At 46.3% G+C, this 20,060-nt stretch overlaps 2 protein-coding genes across 7 annotated transcripts in view; one reads left to right on the top strand and one right to left on the bottom strand.

Moving 5' to 3' along the window:
- The window catches only part of MACROD1 (mono-ADP ribosylhydrolase 1), a 309,233-nt gene that overhangs the window by 102,993 nt on the left and 186,180 nt on the right, over positions 1 to 20,060 (bottom strand). The gene's annotated exons all lie outside the window — the stretch shown is intronic.
- FLRT1 (fibronectin leucine rich transmembrane protein 1) overlaps positions 2,676 to 20,060 on the top strand; it is a 164,298-nt gene continuing 146,913 nt past the window's right edge. For both annotated transcript variants that reach the window (XM_083477789.1, XM_083477788.1), the window contains exon 1: positions 2,676 to 2,980. The gene's annotated coding sequence lies outside the window, so the exon portion shown is untranslated. The remainder of the gene's footprint in view (positions 2,981 to 20,060) is intronic.

The raw sequence follows: 20,060 nt of genomic DNA, 5'->3' as shown, positions 1-20,060 counted from the left end.
TCCTTGACACCTTTTTAGTTTGGAGATGCACAGAGAGCATGTTGTTTCGCCACTTGAGTCACGGGCCCTCTTTATGTGTGTGTGGTTCAATGGTGAGAACATCAGTTGATCACCTCTGAACTTTGGCTTCAAACCTCCTAGATCTTGGCCCCAGTTGCTCCTTCTCTAAAATGGGAACAATTGGAGGGGGGTATCCTATTTTAAGAAGTATTCCTTTGAAAAGCGTTTGGTGCTACAATATGCTAACAAGTGTACAACCAGGGATTTGTTCTCAATGACTTTAGACAGATTTCTTTTTATATCAGGCATGGGAAAAACTGTGGCCCTTCAGATATTGCTGGACTGCAACTCCCATCATCCCTGACCATGAGCCATACTGGCAGGGGCTGATGGGAGATGGAGTCGGGAGAAGCTACAGGTCCCCCGCCCCCGTTCTGTACCCTCCCAGACAATCTAATATGGAGATATGCTCACATCACACTGTACAGTAACGGGACTAAATTATATACCTAACCGGTGCTTTGTATGAACTGATTCAATTTAACTAATTCACTGAATTAGTTCAATAATCTCTGAACAACACCTGAAAGTAGTTCCCATAATTGTCAGGTGAACCAAATGTGATTTAATTATTTGTTTTTATTTTTAATTAAAATTGTATACCACCCTTCCTCCGAAGATCACAGACCACAGCATAAAAATACAAACTGAGAACAAAAAATAAACAATAAAACAAAAGCAAACCAATAACACTCCCTCCCACAAATACATTTAAAAGGCCATAGAATGTTAATCAGACAAAGACCTGGTTATAGAAAAATGTTTTTGCCTAGTGCCTAAAGATATGTAATGAAGGCACCAAGCGAACTTCCCAGGGGAGAGCATTCTACAAACTAGGAGCCACTACAGAAAAGGCCCGTTCTCATGTTGCCACCCTCCGGACTTCTCATGGAAGAGGCACATGAAGAAGGGTCTCAGATGATGATTGCAGGGTCCAGGTTGCTTCAAATGGGGAAATACAGTCCTTGAGGTACTGCGGTCCTGAGCCATTTAAGTCTTTACAGGTCAAAACCAGCACTTTGAATTGAGCCTGGAAACTAACTGACAGTCATTGCAGACGGGCCAGGATCAGTGTAATATGCTCAAACCATCTTGCTCCATTGGCCACTGAATTCTGCACCAGTTGAAGTTTCCAAACTGTATTCAGAGGCAGCCCTACGTGTAATGAGCTGCATTAAGCTAGCCTAGAGATTACCAGAGCATAAATGACCATTAGCCATACTGGCAGGGGCTAGTTAGGGGCAAGTTAGGCTATCCCTGTCCAGATAGGAGTGCAGCTGGAGCACCAACCAAAGCTGATGGAAGGCACTCCATGCCACTGAGGTCACTTGAGCCTCAAGCGACAGCAAAGGATCCAGAAGTATCTGTGAGCTACATACTTGCTCCTTTAGAGAGAGTGTAACCCCATCAAAAGCAGGCAACCTCCCATCCATCCAGTCTAGGGAACCACCCACTAACAGTGCCTCAGTCTTATTTGGATTGAGCTTCAGTTTGTTGGCTCTCATCCAATTCATTACTGTGGCAAGACAATAGTCCAGCACACCCACTGCCTCACCTGCAGATGGAAAGGTGTAATTTCATTTTTGGGTAGAACTTGGAACAATTTTCATTCTCATACCTGTGGTTTGTATTCATTAGACTCTTCGAGCTTAAAGATCATAATTGCTGGGGAAATAAATTTTAAAAATCATATTCCACCATCTGCATGTTTTGATTTTTCCATAGTTGTTGTTGTTTTAGTTTTCTTAAGTATATTTTGCATTTCAGCATAGCAGCTTGCAACATTCTGAATTATTGGGGCGGGGGCGGGGGTGATAGCCAAGCATCCTGTGGATGAACTGGAATTGAACTGTGAACTGAACATGAACCAAACAAGTTCTTTTTGAATAGGGACAAAGGTAAATTGGAATTTGTTCCTTTTTGGACATCTTAAACTTGAACTAGTTCCTTTTTTTAATGAACTTTCCAGGCTCTGCACCCAATGAAGGTGTGGCTCAATTTATTTAATGCCACGAGACTTTAAAATCGCACCATCTCTTATTTATTCTTATGTCATCTACATCATTGGGGAATTTTCCTCTCTTCCCCGACCAGTTTAAATCAGGTACTTCCATGTTTACACCATAAGTGGGTCTGGCCCAGTGGATCTTAAGAAGGAGGCAAAGGTCAAGTTTTGCAGCAGAGAGGGAGAGAGAGAGGAAGGGGGCGGGGAGAGCACTTAGGCCCCTTTCAGACCTGGCCCCATCATTCAAACCCTACCCTCTGTCTCTATAAGCTGCAGCTTCTCCTGCTTGAGAAGCCTTTCCCCGCCACCACACCCCTGACATTTCAGCCACCCAGTTGTCATTTGCAGCTGCTTGCAATGTTATGTGTGTGCAGCATAGTCCAGATTGGAGGATGCAGATCAAAGAAAACTTGCAAGGATGCTAAAGGCATCACGGCTCCCTATTCCTCAGCCTGGACCAAATTACCAGCGGCAGCAGCAGCAGCAGCAGCGGTAACGCTTAGTACAAACCAACAGCGCTCTTGATCTCATCTGGCGTGTGTGTGTCACAGCATCCTCCCTTTCCGGAGCGTGTGGCACACAGGCAGGCACACACACACACACACACACACACACACACACACAGGGATCTCGACATCTCACTGCCTTCTGCTCCTTACAGGAACAATACCCCTGGCCTAATCCCTTTCATTTCTATCCCTCTCTCTCTCTCTCTTACGTCCCCACCACCTCTCAATGCTGTATCCCCTGTTCTGCACCCCCACCATGCCATCTCCTATTCTCTTCTCCATCGGTTATTTTGCTCCTGCTACTGGAATAAGCGGCTGGCTGTCGTGATAAACTTTGCAAAGGGGAGAGAGAGGGCTTCTCTGCCCATCCCCAACCATACAGCACAAACCCTCCTCCTCCGATCAGGTAAGGCAATGTCGTTTTATCCCTTCTATTTCTATATCTACAAATGTTGCCTTCTGAAGACTCAAGGATACCTGGCTACCAAAAGAGGCAAGGATTTGCCCGGCAGAACTGATCAGCCAAGGAGAGCTGATGAGATGGAGCTGGGGGTTTCAAGTGCCTGAATTGGACTGTGTGTCTGTAGATTTATTAAGGAACCCGAAACAAACAAATGCCCAAAGAACACAGCGGTTCAAACATAGGAAAAGAGAAAGGGTAATTCACCGGGATATTTGTGGCAGGTTTTGATCCTGTCTTTCCATTAGGCATTTTGCTACTTTCTTTCTGTTTATTTTTGATGAAATTGCTGGTGGGTTTGGCAAATATGTAGTGGATTAAAAAAAAAAAAAGCCATCAGAATTTCTAAGGGAGACGAAGAGGATAATCTTTCTTCTCTATCCCCTCTTTTCTTTTTTAAACAATGGAACATAAATGATGGCGATGATGCCCAGTGGCACTTTTAAAGTGTTTGATGCTGCTGCTGTTTTTCTGATGTTTGTGATTTGGACATTTGATATGGGGAGGGGGAAATTACAGTTCAGAAACACAGTGCGAAGCACTGACGGTCATTTGCAAGTGTGGAATGTTGATGCTTTTGAGGTTGTGTTAACAACACCTGAATGGAAGCAGGGGGTTGTTGATTAGCCATGGGAAATATATTTTTCTTATTCTGTGTTCGTCTTTTGCGCGCGTGTTTTGGGTTGTGTTTTTGTCTAGTGGGTTTCTCATGCGTAGCCGAGCCGCACATCCCAGTACACAAATAGAGACATTCGAAGGTATTTTCCACGGACAAGGCATGGGAACGGCACTCCTAACACTTTGCCATCTTTCCCCCAAAATGGCAAAATATTTGATTTCTCACCAGGAGTGGCAAAGAGGGCTGACTGGCAGCTCTGGAGAGTGGCGCAGCAGAACAGTTTGGCAATATAGATACATCTTACCATATATATGACATGTCTTGCATCTCCCTTTCTCCCCACCCCACAAAACTGGCATCGAAAGGAAACCAGCTGTCTCAGTAGGCTGGCAAATGTCACATATAAAAGCCAAATTTTAAAATGATAGTAATTTGTGGTTTTTTATTTAAATTGTGCTGAAATCCAAATTGTAGCAAAGCAAATGGAAACCGACATTCTGGGTCTGGGTCCCAGCTGTTGACAACAGAGTGCTCTCTTCTGCTCTCTTCTTCTCCGAGGTTTTAAAACAAGCCTTCAGCAAGATCTGTTTTCTGATTTACTGATGATTTGTGCAGCCCAAATAGAGTGCATTCCCCCACCCACCCGAAGAAAACGAATATGTGGATTTGATTTGCAAACTCTTCATTTTCCCAGCTCTGAGTTGGCATTATGATCTACAGTTTATACCGAGGTGTAGATCTATTTTCGGAGTCTACTAGTTAGAAAGGGGGGGGTACCCTACATGTTTTCCCCCTCCTCCCCTTGCAACTTTCAAAGATTTTGAGATTTATTTCATTTTTAAAAATGGCGACACAGTGAATGTGAAAGTTGGGAGGCTTTAATTAATGGATGTTTGCAAGGAGCTTAGGTGGCAGGTGATGGAGAAGGGCAAAAGGGAGATTATTATATTAGTAAAGCTTTTAATCTCATATTGTCAAGCCATCCCATCTTTCTCCCCCACCCCTTCTTTTTCCATGAGGCAGAGCATTGATTTTAAGTAAACAAAGCACGATATATCAGAAGAGCTAAGAGCAGCCTCTGTCCTAGACTAAGACGGCTTGGTGGGGAAAGTTGCATCATGCCCAGACCCGAGGCACCACTTATTACAGTATGTTTGAGTGCTTCCCTAAAGGATATAAGATTGTAAACTTCCAAACTTTGGGCTTATTCGGGATTAAGTTTCTCCCAATATCTTAATTAAGCTTTGCACAGGCTCCCCCTCCCCCTCTCTGTGCTTCCTTGAACCTGGGCTCTTCCAGTGGATGACAATTGGAGAGAGGAAAAGGAGCAGACGTTTGTGCCCCCCCCCCCCGGTCAATTTGCTTTCATGGATTTTGTGGCTGCTTTTCAGTTTGATTTTACTAAGTGCATTAATGTTTGGGTTTGTTTATTCCTCAGCCTATGTAGCTTTTAAGAGTCTTATGCACTTTTCAAAGTTAGGCTTGTAGCTTTACTTATGACCCCATTTTTCAATCTTTTATTCTGTATCTGTTTCACACCCACCCACCCCTTAAAGTTTGCCTTTGTGTTTTTAGTTGGACAGCACCTAATCTCTACTACATGTTTTGCTTATCTGGGAGTGGGAGGAGAAAGGGTGTGGGTTTTTTTGGGGGGGGGGTTCCACATGGGTGTGTACGTGCTAGAACTAACACTGCAATCTTTAGTTGAATGCTAGAGTACTAGTAGTAGTAGTGGCTGTTTCATGCCCTACAGTATGTGATGTTCCGGGAAAGGGCCCCTGGCCTTGCAGAGGGTTTAAACATGGAGAAGAGAAACAAGCGTGTGATTGACCAGGAACTCACCCTGTGTGGACCCCTTGGAGGTGGATGGGTCGTGCAAACCTGCTACTAGTCTCAAAAGAGGGCTTGCATAGGAGAATGTCAAAGTTTGCAGAACTTTAACCTTTAATGGCTATTCTCCATAGGTGTGCCATTTACTTATTACCCTGGCGTGTGGTGTGTGTGCGTACAATTCCAAACCGGGGACATTTCCCCCAAAGAGGGTAACCATTTTACAAAGCTATAGTCTATCTATTTATCTCCAAGAAGGGAGAGTGTTCTTTTTATTTTAATATAGCAAGAGCCATGTCCCTGCAAACATGGTCCTGATCATCTAATGGAAGAGATGTCAGGCCCAGAAAAAGCCTCTGAGCTTCTTGTAAGTTTTCTCCCAGACTGGGTGTGGGATGGAACCTATGTGTGCATCATTTTTTGGGGGGGGGACTTGTGCAAACAGTCCCCCCAAATGCTCATTCCGAAGCATTTAATAAGGGGTTGTAGCTGATGTTACAACCACACAAACACACACAGATTCTTTCTTTCTTTCTTTCTTTCTTTCTTTCTTTCTTTCTTTCTTTCTGTAATAATTTTTATTCACACAGCATTAATTTTCACAGTTCTTGGCAAATCAGCTCTTTAGCCCCCTGTGCCTAGAAGTAGTCTTGCAAGTGTTCAGAAATAAACACAGCAACCACAGAGTAAAAAATCAGAGGTGAAGAAATCCCCATGCGTGTGTGTGTGTTTGCGGAGGTGGGGGGGCGTCTTATTCTGCTCTGGGGTGTTTCATCATCTGTCATCATCAAGCAGCACACCTCGAGGGAACTTCCAAGAAACAGGGAGAAAAGTGCAATCACATAAGGATATGAAGGTGTGTTGTGTAAAAGCCAGGAGGGGGGTGCTGGTTTGAGCAGATGGTTGCTCAGATGCAGCCCCCAGAGCTTGGGACTCAATTCTGCAACACCAGGTAGCAATTAGGGCTGTTGATTGATTAAAGAGGTTTGTGTTCTATTAATTGATTAACAGTGCAATCCTATACATGTCTGCTTGAAAGTAAGTCCACTGAGTTCAGGTGGGCTTGCTCCCAGGTAAGTGGGTTTAGGGTTACATCCTAAAGAGCCGATTTATCATCTATTTATTTTCTAAATTAATCAGTTAGACTTAAGTATGTTACTGAATCTGCTAAACCCTGAGTGCCTTGGAAGGCGGCAGTTTGATGGTGTCCAAGAGGATATAAACAAAAGCAGGCACTCATATGTAGAAGGCCATCTGCAATGTTCCTTTTTCTTTTGCTCTCTACAACAATTACCAAAATCGTCGCAGAAACACTAACCAACCAATTAAAATTGGCCCTTTATCAATGACTCTATGAAGGTCTCCTAAGACAGTCAGATGGCAATAAGACTAAAGCTTCAGCTGATTTTGGCTACCAATTAATGTTTTATCAAATTTTGAATATTCACAGAATGTTTTGAACATGCACAGATTATCATTGCCTCCTTCTAAGGAATGACAGTCAGACCCACAGACATTCTGGATACGGAGAGGCATAACTTTATAGACAGATATGATTTTGAACCTGGGGCTTCATTTCTAACAAATAAAACTTAGGCCAGAAAGGTGGAAACCATCCATCAAGTTGTCTACAACAGGTGGTAATGATTTAACAAATTAGCACCTGTGATAAGTAAATAAAGACTGGGAAGCATTTTTGTGTGGATTTTGGGCGGGTGGGAATAAAGCCATGCTATATGCCCCCCCTCCTCTTCCACCTTGATCTGTATCCCCAGAAAACACAGGAGGTGGTGGGTGTATGAAGTATTTCAATGGCAAATGTTCCAATTGCGAGTACAGGCATACCTCATTTTATTGCCCTTGGCAAACATTGCTCCTTACGAGGATGAGGGTGCAGCTGTGGGCAGCCTGGCCACTTCTAGGAGAAGGAAGCTTCCCACTGCCCCTCTTCTGGCCATGGGAGTGGAGCTGGCATGGGATGGAAGTGGGATTTTCCCCTCCCAGTCCTGGAGTCAGGAGGCCTGGCTTAATGGACTACAGTCAAACCTCGGCTCCCAAATGCCTCCATTTTGGAACGTTTTGGCTCCCGAATGCTGAAAACCCGGAAGTAAATGCTCCGGTTTTTCGGAAGCTGAACATCCGGCACAGCTTTTGCTTGAGTGCAGGAAGCTGCTGCAACCAATTAGAAGCTGTACCTTGGTTGTTGAACATTTCAGAAGCCGAATGCACTACCGGAATGGATTACGTTTGACAATCGAGGTTTTATTGTATAGCATAGTGTAAACATATCTTTTATATACACTGCGGGGGGAGACTCAGTTTATTGAGGTGGTCTGAACTGACCAAGTTATGCCTGTACAATTACTGTGTTGTTCATAAAGAAAGATGAACAGCATCAAAATAGGTCCAAACATATCTCTCCTTACTTTCTGCAATGGTAGGGCAAGGTAGCCATCTTCCTGGTTGCACAGGGATCTTATTGTTACTTTTGCTGTGGCATGAGAATGGGCATCAACTAGGGGCATGGGGTGGGGAATCTGGTTCAGTTTGCATTTAAAGGGAAATCTACCCAATTCATTCTTGCTGAAACCATGCAAACCAAAAAACGCAGCCATCTGTTGAAATTCGCACGTCTCTTAATTTCGCAATGCAGTTTTCCAACAAAATAGTGGGTTAAAGAATGCACACATTAGGGCAAAATATGCATGAAACGCCTAGGTTAGTAAAAATGACATACAAAAATGCATTATACTAGGGGAAATTGCTTACAAAAATATGTACTCTGAGTGAATTTTGCAGCAAAATGCTGGTGAAATTTCATCAGCGACTTTAAAAATAAGAGAATTTGCAAGTTGATACAGGAATGTGGATACCTGACTTTAAAATGAGAAACGTGGAAAAACCAAAACTGACAGGTTTACACATCCCTACTTGCGAAGCCTCCCTATTGCACAGGTACTATGCTATGATTTGAGAGCAGGTATCAACCACCTGTGCCGTTTCCTCCCAGCACTGTTCCTTCAGTCTCCGGAAATGGGGTTGTTGTGCCTATTTGACTATGCGACAGAAACGGGGAAAACGAGCAACATGGCCTTTTCCCATCACAGTTTGCAAAGGCGGTGATGGGCGACACCCTGTTAGAGGAGGAACCCCGAGACTGGAACCAAATAGCTAAACTGTGCACCTTTGGCGAACCTATTTATGAACGTGTGTGTAGAATAAAAGACTACAGGCTGGGTTTGAGTCCGCCAAAGCACATCTGAGATGTCTGTGAGCATATTTGGGTGAGATGGCAGAGACAGAATTGCTACCGAAGAAGACGCCCTGATTGGCACTGACAGCGTGTCTTTCGAAGAGGCTCACTGTAACTGCCAACCAGCTGATCCCGCCTGCATCTAGTTCCAGTGCTACCTTTCTCCATCCTGAGCCAGGGGTGGTCCTTGCCTTTGCAGGGCTTGGTACAGCAGCCGACGGAAGGAGACTTTCTGAAGAGCTACTGGAGGGCGGGAGACTTGAGGCAGGGTGCCTGGAGGCTGATGCCAGTGCACCAATCAGCTGGAGACACAGGAGAAGGTCATCCATGATGGGGATGTCTGAAGCTGCTCAGTTGGCTGAGGGTGGCAAACAGGGCTGGGCAGGATGGGTGGAGCTGTTGAGACTCTGAGACAATCAGCTGCTTAATTCGCCAGCCAGGTGGGGCTTGGACATGGAGGCTCTAAGTGTGATTGTTAGGCATGCTGCACCCGTGACAGTGAAAAATCAAGACAATACAATGATTATTATTCATCCAGTGCAGCAAGGGAGGTGGCAGAGATGTGAATCCAAGGGAAGTGGCCCTGATAATGCACTGTGAGCCAGCAGGCTGCATGGTTTTTTGTGTTTTATTTAAAATCAGGTTTCTAGCCCTCATGGGGGTGGGAATGGTCTGCAGGACTGGAAGCACAGTTGGCTCTAGAAATGACATGGAGACACACACTGTGGTATTGTTCGTCCTATCACTATCTTAGCATTTAAGATGATGGTTCTTTATTTAGGACTGCTGAGCACCTATGGAAGAATAGGTAGCTGATTAATTGTCTGCTTTTTAACCAACTTTTTGATTATTTTAAATGTAATAATTAGCAAACTCTCTCTGTAGTTACTCCTTTATCCTTTTTTAGATATTAAAATGTAGGACATGATACAGTGACAAGTTAATAATCAGGAGCTACTGCCCCCTGCCCCCCCATAAAGTAAGAAAAATATATATCATTTTCTCATTCTTCTTTAACACTAGAATCTGAGTTATCCAATCAGCACAGGATCTAGAATTGGCAAAGGGAAAGTTTTTATTTGCACAAATGCATAACTGAATGATGGAACTCACTGCCACAAGATGTGATGAGGGTTGGTAGCTTCTATGGCTTTAAATGGGAATTAGACAGAGGACAACTTCGGGTAGGGGCTGAAGCCAGTGATGGATTAGTCCAGAACTAAAAGTGGAAAGAACCACCCCCTTTCCTTTCTCTCTCCCTGCCATTGAGCACTGCCACTGAGGCCCTTCTACAGCAAACCTAAGTAGGCTAGCCACCCCTTGAAGGTGTGGAGTCATAGGAACATAGAAAACTTCCTTATACTGGTCTATCTAGTGCAGTATTGTCTACACTGTCAGGCAGCGGCTCTTCTTTTCGGTCAGGGTGTCTTTTCCAGCTCTACCTGGAGATGGCAGAGATTGCCACTCTGCATGGAACTCCTAAGAAGGTCCAGTCTTTTTTTTTCATGTCCCACTTTTGGGATATTAAGCAGCCCCCCCCCCCAAATCCAAGACCTGGTGCTGCCTCGCTGCTTACTGTTTGTCTGAGCTGCCTGTGCGTCGGGTCTCTGAACAGCAAGGCCATGGAGAGGTCAGGCACGCGCACGCGCATGTGTGTGTGTGTGTGTGTGTGTGTACATACGTGCAGAGGTTGGATGTCTGCCCTACAGATCCGCTCTCCCCGCTGTGTCCGTCCCACAGGCTCCTGGCAGAGCGCAAGGCTTCTGACATTGTCATCTCTAATCACCTTCCTGGGCTCTGGGAGATGGACTCTGCCACCCGCGGGTGAGGGGGCCTGGCAAGCTGTCAGGCCGGTGCCAGGCGGGTCCCTTCCCTGCTTTTGACAGCAAAGCAGCGCAAGCCAAGCAGCCAGCACAGAAAGCCAGGAGCCTCTCCCAACAAGATTGGAAGAGCTCTGCTCCTGGGTCAGTGCCTTCTGCTTTGTTGCTGCTGTTTCGGGGAAAGATGTATGTAGGTATGTCGATGACCATGGCACTGTGGCCACGAGGCCACAATGCCCCACATGCCACTCCTTTTGCAAGAGGGGGCCTGGGTGTGTTGTTGTTGGCAAACTGGTGCTTTGAATTTCCAAGATGTTGCATATTAATGAGTGCTTGCCCTGGAACGTAAGCAAAAGGTTTTACTGGATCAGCCCAAAGACCCACCTCAGTGCTGGCTGCAGTTTTTGAAGGGCCCTGGAGCAATTCTGTCATTCTGTGTCAGGAGTGGGGAACTTTTTTCAGCCTGAAGTCCCTGTTCCCTTTGAGCAACCTTCATGCCAGTTGCAGGTGGGGCCAGAGGCAAAGTAGGCGGAGCAACAAATGTAAATGTTACCTTTGTAAAGTAGGCTTGTTTCCATACACAAACACACCTCTCTAGCCTACGTCCAGGTAAGCAAGAAATGTGATCAGAGTTCTATAACACATTCCAGCCAGGCAAAACCTCTCAAGGGGGCTGGGGTGCATGGCAGGGCCAGAACAGGGTGTGTGACATGGCTGGTTTCCCAAGGGACAGAGAGGTTTGCATTTGGTCCCTGGAAATGAGGCTTCCTATCCCAGGATTAGTTACAGATAGGTAGCCGTGTTGGTCTGCCATAGTCAAAACAAAAAAATTCCTTCCAGTGGCACCTTAAAGACCAACACGTTGGTCTTTAAGGTGCCACTGGAAGGAATTTTTTTGTTATCCCAGGATTAGTTTCTCTTTTTGTTTCCACCAGTGATCAGACAAACACCCCCAAACAACCAAGCCAAAATGACTAGACAAACAGCTCTGAGGACCTACAGAAATATTGATGGAGATACTATGTGAATCTATTAGTTAAGCCTGTGGTTGAGACACAAGGAAATAGAAGCCAGAGGGGGAGAAGAAATTGGCTTTATTAATTTTTTTATTTAATATAAAATATTTATTTATTTATATTTTATTTAAAGAAAGGGAAGGTGAGAGCCTTTTCTGCTATTGCCCCCCCAGAAGCCGATACTCAGCTGTGTTTTGAAGCTGGGGCTTCCTTTTCATGATCATGGTTTAGCAACCAGCGACAGACCTCCTCCTCTGCAAATTTGACCAGTTTCTTTTGAAAGCTTTCTGTGGCCTCCATCATCACTACACAGTATATCTCCCCACAGTGAATTTCATAAAGTTAGTAATGGTGTCCTATGTGTTGAAAAGTACCAGAGAACAAAGGCCCTTTCCTCCTGACCCTCTGGGACAAAAAGCAACGTTATTAAGAGTATTGTTTGGGGCGGTGTGTGCATTTGTGTGCTATTTTCTTTTGAACAGAGAAGGATTTAGCAAGCCCGCTCATCTTCTGGGGTGGGCAGTATTGCAGCAGGCATCTAGGCCCTTTTAGCGACCCGGCTAGGGGGCGGGAGATTAACGCCCTCTGTGCCAATCTATGCCAGTGGGAAGCGTGGCCGCAGGTAATTTAAATCATGGTGCAGCTGGGGGCTTCCCTCTTGCCTCCACGCCTGGTTTCACCCAATGCCTAAGCCAAACTGCTCGCATCTGTAACCAATACAGTTGTGGCCTGTTTTAGCCCATAATCCAAAACACTTGTGTTGGTGTGTTTAGTAATCAATGAGGAACTACAGGGCACAGGGCCTTGGCACACAAGAGGAATGGAGAGGAATAAAGGGGCCAGGAAAAAGCCCACTTACCCTAGCGTCCTGTTCCCAACCTGGGATCTCTAAGGAAAAAATTGCAAGGTACATCTCCCACCTTTCTAGGATACTCACTAGGAGATGTTTGGGCCTTGAGCAAGTCAGTGTGAGAGAATCAGTGATGATTGTAGTAGTTGGTGGGCTGGACTAAGACCTAGGAGAGCAGGGTTCAAATCCCCGCTCAGCTATGAAGTACACTGGGCCAATCACTGCCTCTTGGCCTAACCGATTTCACAGGGTTGTTGGAAGGATAAGATTGGGAAGGGGAGAACAATGTATGCCTCCTTGAGCTTCATAGAAGAAAGGCAGGTTACAAATGCAAACATCAAATTGAAATAAAGCCAATTTCTTCTCTCCCTCGGCCTATTTCCTTGTGTCTCAACCACAGACAAAATTAATAGATTGACAAGTATCTCTATCAATATATCTGTTAAGAGCCATTTGTCTACTCATTTTGGTTTGGTTGTTTTTAAAATGAAACAAAACACTTTCCTTTTATTTACAATTGTCCGTACTTCTGCGTGCCTAGGGAGTCCCCAAAGCATGTTGAAAATGCTGCCTTAATAAAGATTTTTTGTTTGTTTGTAGCACTCATTTTTGCTTCTGAATTAGCCACTTGAACTACCTATTAAAAGGAACATGTGGAATCTGCAATACGATGCTGCTGTGCTTGCTCATCTCCTAGCAGGATCAGTCCTGTCCTGGGTTTTAGACAGCCAGCCAGTTATGCCAGTCCTCCAGAAGCCTGTATCAGCACCCCTCCTAGTTTTTTTTTAAAGACTGGTAGTCAACATTCCATGGCTACTTAATCCACATCACACTAATTTTGGGGAGGGTATAAGTTGCCCATTGGATTCCCCCCCCCCCAGCGCTGTGGGTTAAATCACAGAGCCTAGGACTTGCTGATCAGAAGGTCGACGGTTCGAATCCCCGCAATGGGGTGAGCTCCCATTGTTTGGTCCCAGCTCCTGCCCACCTAGCAGTTCAAAAGCACGTCAAAGTGCAAGTAGATAAATAGGTCCCACTCCGGTGGGAAGGTAAACGGCGTTTCCGTGCGCTGCTCTGGTTCGCCAGAAGCGGCTTAGTCATGCTGGCCACATGACCCAGAAGCTGTACGCCGGCTCCCTTGGCCAATAAAGCGAGATGAGCGCCGCAACCCCAGAGTCGGTCACGACTAGACCAAATGATCAGGGGTCCCTTTACCTTTACTTCTGCAAACCCTGGGTTCTCCCGAGCATGCAGATAACCCCTCTTATTTCCAAGCAGCCCACTAAGCATTGCACCACCTGAGTTTGCTGTGAGACGGAGACATGACAGTCACTGGGTTTAAGAGAGAAAGAAAATGTTCCATCCAGACAAGCAAGAGGCATTGTCAGAGGTCAAGGCCCTGGATTGCAGGGTGTTGGACTAGATGACCCTACACTTATCCGAAACCCACACTTATCCGAATTTTGCAATGCAGCTCTCTGACCAACCAGCACTGACAAAAAATGCATATATTAGTAGAAAGGCTGCATAAAAATGATGGTGTTGCTTGCAGAATTGTCTCCGTTACTCAAAACTGCATGCAAAAATGTGTCTATTAGAGGACAAATTCACACCCAGCCGCTGATGAACTTTCATGAGGATTTTAAAAACAACATACAAATTGCTGCAGAAATGTGGAGAACTAATTTAAGATTGGAAAAAGGAGAAACTGGGAGAACTGAAATGGGATGAGATTGTTCCATCCCTGGCCTTGGGGATGAGTTCTGTGGCCAAAGAAAGCTTTCTGATGGGTGGAGGTGAAAAAGACAGCATGTTAGCCATGTGTGCCCGCAGGCAGTGGCACGAGCATGTTTACTTCTCCTTCCCTACCCTGCCCAGGCCGCTCGGGACTTGGTGGCTGATGTAACGGTTGGGTGGGGTGGCATCAACCCCTCTGCGCTGCTCAAGTCCCACTCCTGCTGCAGTGTGACAGCGGCTAATAAGCAGGTTGGGAGTTTGATTTCCCCTGCCCTGAGCCAACTCCTGGCTGCTGCTGCGCGCCACCAAGGGTATTCATCCAGCAGAGAAGGCAGAAGTGGGAATGTTTTGCCAATCCCAACGAGAAAACCCACAAGGTCGGCGGATTCGGGCATCTTTATTAACGCTGCGGCTCAGCCATTTAGCTTATGCCAATAGCCTTCCAATGATTAATAGGCCAAGCTGTGTATTTTGAGTCCATCAGAATGCTAACAACACAGGAAGTGCAGACTGGAGGGGGGGATGCCAATCTTTTTTAAAAAATGAGAGGTGCCAGAGCAGAAAAAGAGAGGGGATAGAATTACGTTCCTGCCTCTCGTGTAGCAGTAGAATTCAGGGATCACCCCAGGAATTGATTGACGGGATAGTTCAGGACAGGCGAAACAAAAAATATCTTTTGATATGGTCTGTGGACTAACTCAATTAATTCTATTCACTGATGGGCAATAATAAAGTACTTCTTCGCTTAACATGAAATGGACTTAATGGAACTGGCCAGTGATGCAGCTCAGCAGCTCTAGACTCTGGGCTTAATGGTCTTTTGGGTGCTCTCCTCTCGTTAGATACTAATGCAGAGGTGGGGATCCTTTTCCACCCCAAGGGCCACCTTCCCTTTTGGGCAGCCTTCCAGGGGCCACATGCAAAAGTGGGTATAGTCAAAAGCAGGACCATGAACAGGATTTTTACCCTTGTACAGCAGACAAGTGTCTACACACCCACACCCACCTTCCTATCTTCCATCCAGACAAGCAAGAATCATTACTGGAGCTTAAGGACAGAATTCGACCAGGCATGACAATATCAAGAAGGCGGCCAGGCAGGGCCGGAAAGGGGTGTGGCCTGGGGAGTGGCCTGCAGGGCTACATTTGGCCCCTGAGACCGAGGACCCTCTTCCCTGTGCTAATGCATTACTTCAGTTCACTTCAAAATGTAGTGAGTGAGCATCCTGGCTGTGTTGGGGAACGTGGAGGCCTTTTCATTCTGTCTCAGGATAGCGCTACTGGAATGTACCATGACAAAATGATTTTGAGGGTCAGTGGCTTAGATGTCTGTACGTGTGTGTGTTTCATGATCAGGAACATTTCTGAATTATGCAAACCAGACTTCATCAACCTGGTGCCCTCCAGTTGTTGTCAGGCTACAACTCCCATCAGCCCCAATGAGCACACCAGGTTGGCAAAGGCCAATACAAGTAAGCCAAAGAGTGTCAGGCCTAGTGATGAAATGAATGCCAGAGGCTGGGAACAACAGAGAAGGACCTTGCCTACAGGTTCTGCGATGGGGCTTCCCAGAGGTGTCTGGCTGGTTTAGATGGACCTTTGATCTGATCCAGTAAAACAGTTCTTCTAGTTAAAGCTGCCTAGCAGTCAGTGGTGCCATGAGGGAAGGACTTTGGGGCAAGCGTCCACCCCCTCCGGCAGCTGAATGAGCGAGAGACCTCCCAAATGGAGCAGGGCAGATTACTTACATTTGAAGTAAGACACATTACCATCCAGCAATCCTCCAGACTGTTAAGTCCAGAGTCTTGCATTACTGAACTGCACCAGTGCGAGCAGCTGTCAACTGCTGTGCTGGGAGCCTTTCCCTTTGAACCTAGATGGTAGCATGTGTACTTTCATAGGCAAACAGCTTGATGCAGAAAGCGAACAGCAATGGTGCTGGGTATATACCTATACACACATTTACTTCTGGGAGAAGGTGTGGAAGCTGCCTTAGACTGAGTTGGCTTGTCCATATAGCCCAGTATTGTCTACTCTGACTGGCAGCAGCTCTAAAGAGTCCCAGCCAAAGGAAGGTCTTTCCCCACCACCTGCTATATGGTCATTTCAACCGAAGATGGAAGCAGGGACCTTCTCCATGCAAAGCAGGTGCCTCTGTTTCTGAGCTCTGTTCTCTCCCAGTGTTCTACAATGTGATATTAAAAGCACAACTGGGTACACATGCCCAAATCGGAGATACTCAGTACTGCTGCTTCCTGCCTTCTTCCCCCCTCCCTTTGCCAGTGTGGAAAGAACTGCCTTGGATACACCGTAACGACGTCTGCTGACACTGAACGCAATTTGTGTCTAATAAATCAGACGGCGAGATTTGCGAGATCAAATAATCCTAATAACATTTGCATAATGTGCACACTTTGCATAAATTGTCGCAGCGAGCAGCAAGTGTGTGGAGTCTGCACTTCTGAGCTCCGGAATGATCATTATTTGGGTGGGCTGGAAGAAAGGGAGGGCTCTGCCATCTAAGTGTGGTCAAGGATAATGACCAAGAAGAAGGGACACAGTCGCCCTGGAGCATGAGAATCTGGGACACCTCACTTGGTAGAGCATGAGACTCTTAATCTCAGGGTCACAGGTTTGAGTCTCATGTTGGGCAAAAGATTTATGCATTATGGGGGTTGGACTAGAGGACCCTCATAGTCTCTTCCAACTCTACAACTCGATGATTCTAAGTCAGTATCATACAACAGACAAAAACTGAAGTAGCAGAGACCAGGACCAAATGGAGTGGGGTGGGGTGGGGTGGGGTGGAGAGGAGAGGAGATCTGTATGGTCTCCAGGGTTGGGGGAGCTCACTGGGAGCATGTACAGCCCCACCCCCACCCTGTTCCTCCTTATTTTGAAGCATTTTGGATTGTGGGGAGAGGGCGCCTCCTTCATTCCACAGTGGCTGTCTACGCATTATACATTTAAAGTACAGTGGAACCTCAGTTTTCAAACGCCTTGGCTGCCAAACGTTTCAGAAGCTGAACACCAAAAACACGTAAGTGAATGCTTCCATTTCTGAAAGCACCTCAGAAGTCAAACAACTTCCAGGGCGCATTTTTCCATTTTCACCATTCACTTTGCTGACAGCCCTATGATTTTCGGCTTTTGAACGTTCCAGAAGTCGAACAGACTTCCGGAATGGATTATGTTTGAAAACCGAGCTTCCACTATACGTGGCTTTCCTCAAAAGCAGTCTGGAAAATGTAGTTCACAGGATGTCAGCACCTTTAGCAGACTATTGTTCCCAGGATTCTTGGAGGGCAGTCACGTGCTTCCTATGTGTTTTACATGTATGGTGTGCAGACAGCCAGGGTCTTGTGTCCAAGGTAAGTACTGGGCTCAGCCCAATGCTGGCTTGACAGAGGGATCACAATCTTTGTTCCAAAATCCTAGGGGACCCTGCCCTACTGGGTCTATCCTCCTCCTCATTTGCTACTGTCACACTGCCCAAGAAAGAGAGGACAAGGTGTGTGAACAATCTGCTGTTCCTTTTTCTTCCTCTTCTTCTCATTTAGCTCAGCCTGAATCTTACTCATTCTTACATCTTGATGAAAGTTGTGCTCCTCCTTTTAAGGGGTGCGATGGGAAGTTTGCTCTTGAGGATCGCCTGGCTATGGTTGTTGTGTGATTACTATGCAAAGACAACTGGTGTCCTCCTGACGCTTTGAATTACAACTCCTGCCTGCCCCAGCTAGTGCTATGGTCCAAACCATTGGGAAAGTCGTTGTCCAAACCACTGAGAGAGAATCAGGTTGGCAAAGGCTGGTCTAGAATCAAGAAGAACCCTGCTTCCTTTGCTTCCCCCAGAGTGTTGATTGGAAGTAGACTTTTTGATTGGGGCCTACACATCGCCACCTGGGCCAACCACACAGCTCTCTTCGTGGCCATGTGTGGCCCACTTGCCTACTGACAGTGACATTACCCACCCCATCAATGGCTGCCTGTTTCCAGCTAATAAATCTTGAAAGGCTTCTGCTCCCGGATCCAGCCCAGCGAGTCATTCCTAATGGCTATCGCTGGCTTGCGCATCCGCTGCTGTGTTAACGGGGCCATTAAATATGATCAGCTCTTCCTTCTCTCCCCCCACCCCCCTTCTCAACCCCCCTCCTCCCTCCCGGTTCCCTTCATCACGATCCAGAGAAGTAGATTTTTCATGCTTAACAGCTGTAAAAGGAATCGCTGACTCTGGACTCAGACTCGGAATAATAAAAAGCAGACGCTAAGCAGGCTTCTGCCTGCTGCTGATTCTCGATTCCAACTCCCTCACATCAGACCTGCTCCTGCTCACCCCCCTACCCTTCCCACCATATTTTCCCTGGTCTAGCCTACACACATTCTTTAGCAAAAGACACCCATGATAAGCCATGAATCATCCACTTCCCACCATGGTTCTTAGGGCTGAAGATCGTTGCCAACCCCCAGTACCTTTGGTCAAGGTGAGGGAAGCAAGTTAAGGGAATTCTCCAGATATTGCAGAGGGTGGGGAATGGGGGGAGTCCATTAGGGCAAGTGGAGCCTCGACACCCACTAACCTAAGTCTGCCCTCAGCCAGCCCCCACCTACTTGGCTTCTCCTTCAGTCTGGTGGAGTGGCGCTGCCTGCCAGCCTCCTCTGTCTCAGGGTTGACCTTGTGGAACTCAGCAGGGATGGGGGCAAAACTAGAATTAATTGGCTCTGCCTGTCATGGACTCTGGCTCTACCAGCCGTGTTCTCTGGTGCCCCCTACTGTTGGCCTCCCTGATTTCCACCCTACCAGTATCAAAAGGACACCAGTCTATGGGGGAACTCTTTCAGACTGGGGGTTGCATTCTATTTGTGAACAACCTCCTGTGGGCCACATTTGAGTGGTGAGCTGGACCAGAGGAGAAATGTAGGCAGAGCAGGAGATGCAACTCGTCCCCCTGATTGGTTCACATCCACGACATCGCTAACAATGAGTAGTAACACAGGTGTTCTGTCCCCTCCCTGCTTTGCCCACACCATTTTCTGATTTTTTCAGAATGGAATCTGGTTTCCTGATGATGCTAGCTACAGAAAGGAAGCACATCTCTCAGGAGTAGACCAGAAAGCAAGCAAAGGAAAAGTACTGTAGACACTTAAAAGTCACAGTAGCCAATAAATCCAGTCTTTGTCTTATTTGTTTCCTTATTTCTAATCTTTTCACATTTTAATTTTAGCCAGTCACATTTTCAAACCAATATCCGCCACAATGAGAAAAAGAAACTTAGCAAAAATCATACTGGGATGATAAAGAACCCTGGAATTCATTTGTAAGTGCTGCAACCTTAAAGTCACACTGCCTGACCTGAAATATTCACTCAGTTCACATTCACATACATGAAGGCTAACCATGACCCCCCAGTTTTGACTAGGGATGGAGTGGAAATTTATTTAGCTTCATATTTCAATGAGAACATACATGATTTGCACTTCCTGAAACGACGAATGAACCAAAGCACAACTATCCTTTGAAATTCACACTTCTCCATTTTTGCTATGTGGCTCTCCTATCAAAATATGTGTAAGGTAAAGGTAAAGGTACCCTTGCCCGTACGGGCCAGTCGTTACCAACTCTAGGGTTGCACGCTCATCTTGCTCAAGAGGCGGGGAGCCAGCACCGTCCGAAGACACTTCCGGGTCACGTGGCCAGCGTGACGAAGCTGCAACTGGCGAGCCAGCACCAGTGCCGCACACGGAAACGCCGTTTACCTTCCCGCTATAAAGCGGTACCTATTTATCTACTTGCACTTAGGGGTGCTTTTGAATTGCTAGGTGGGCAGGAGCTGGGACCGAACGACGGGAGCTCACCCCGCCACGGGGATTCGAACTGCCGACCTTACGATCAGCAAGTCCTAGG

The sequence above is a fragment of the Podarcis liolepis genome (genome assembly GCF_965112155.1).
Source record: "Podarcis liolepis genome assembly, chromosome: 15".
NCBI classification, from domain to species: domain Eukaryota; kingdom Metazoa; phylum Chordata; class Lepidosauria; order Squamata; family Lacertidae; genus Podarcis; species Podarcis liolepis.
This window is presented reverse-complemented; position numbering and strand designations above follow the sequence as displayed.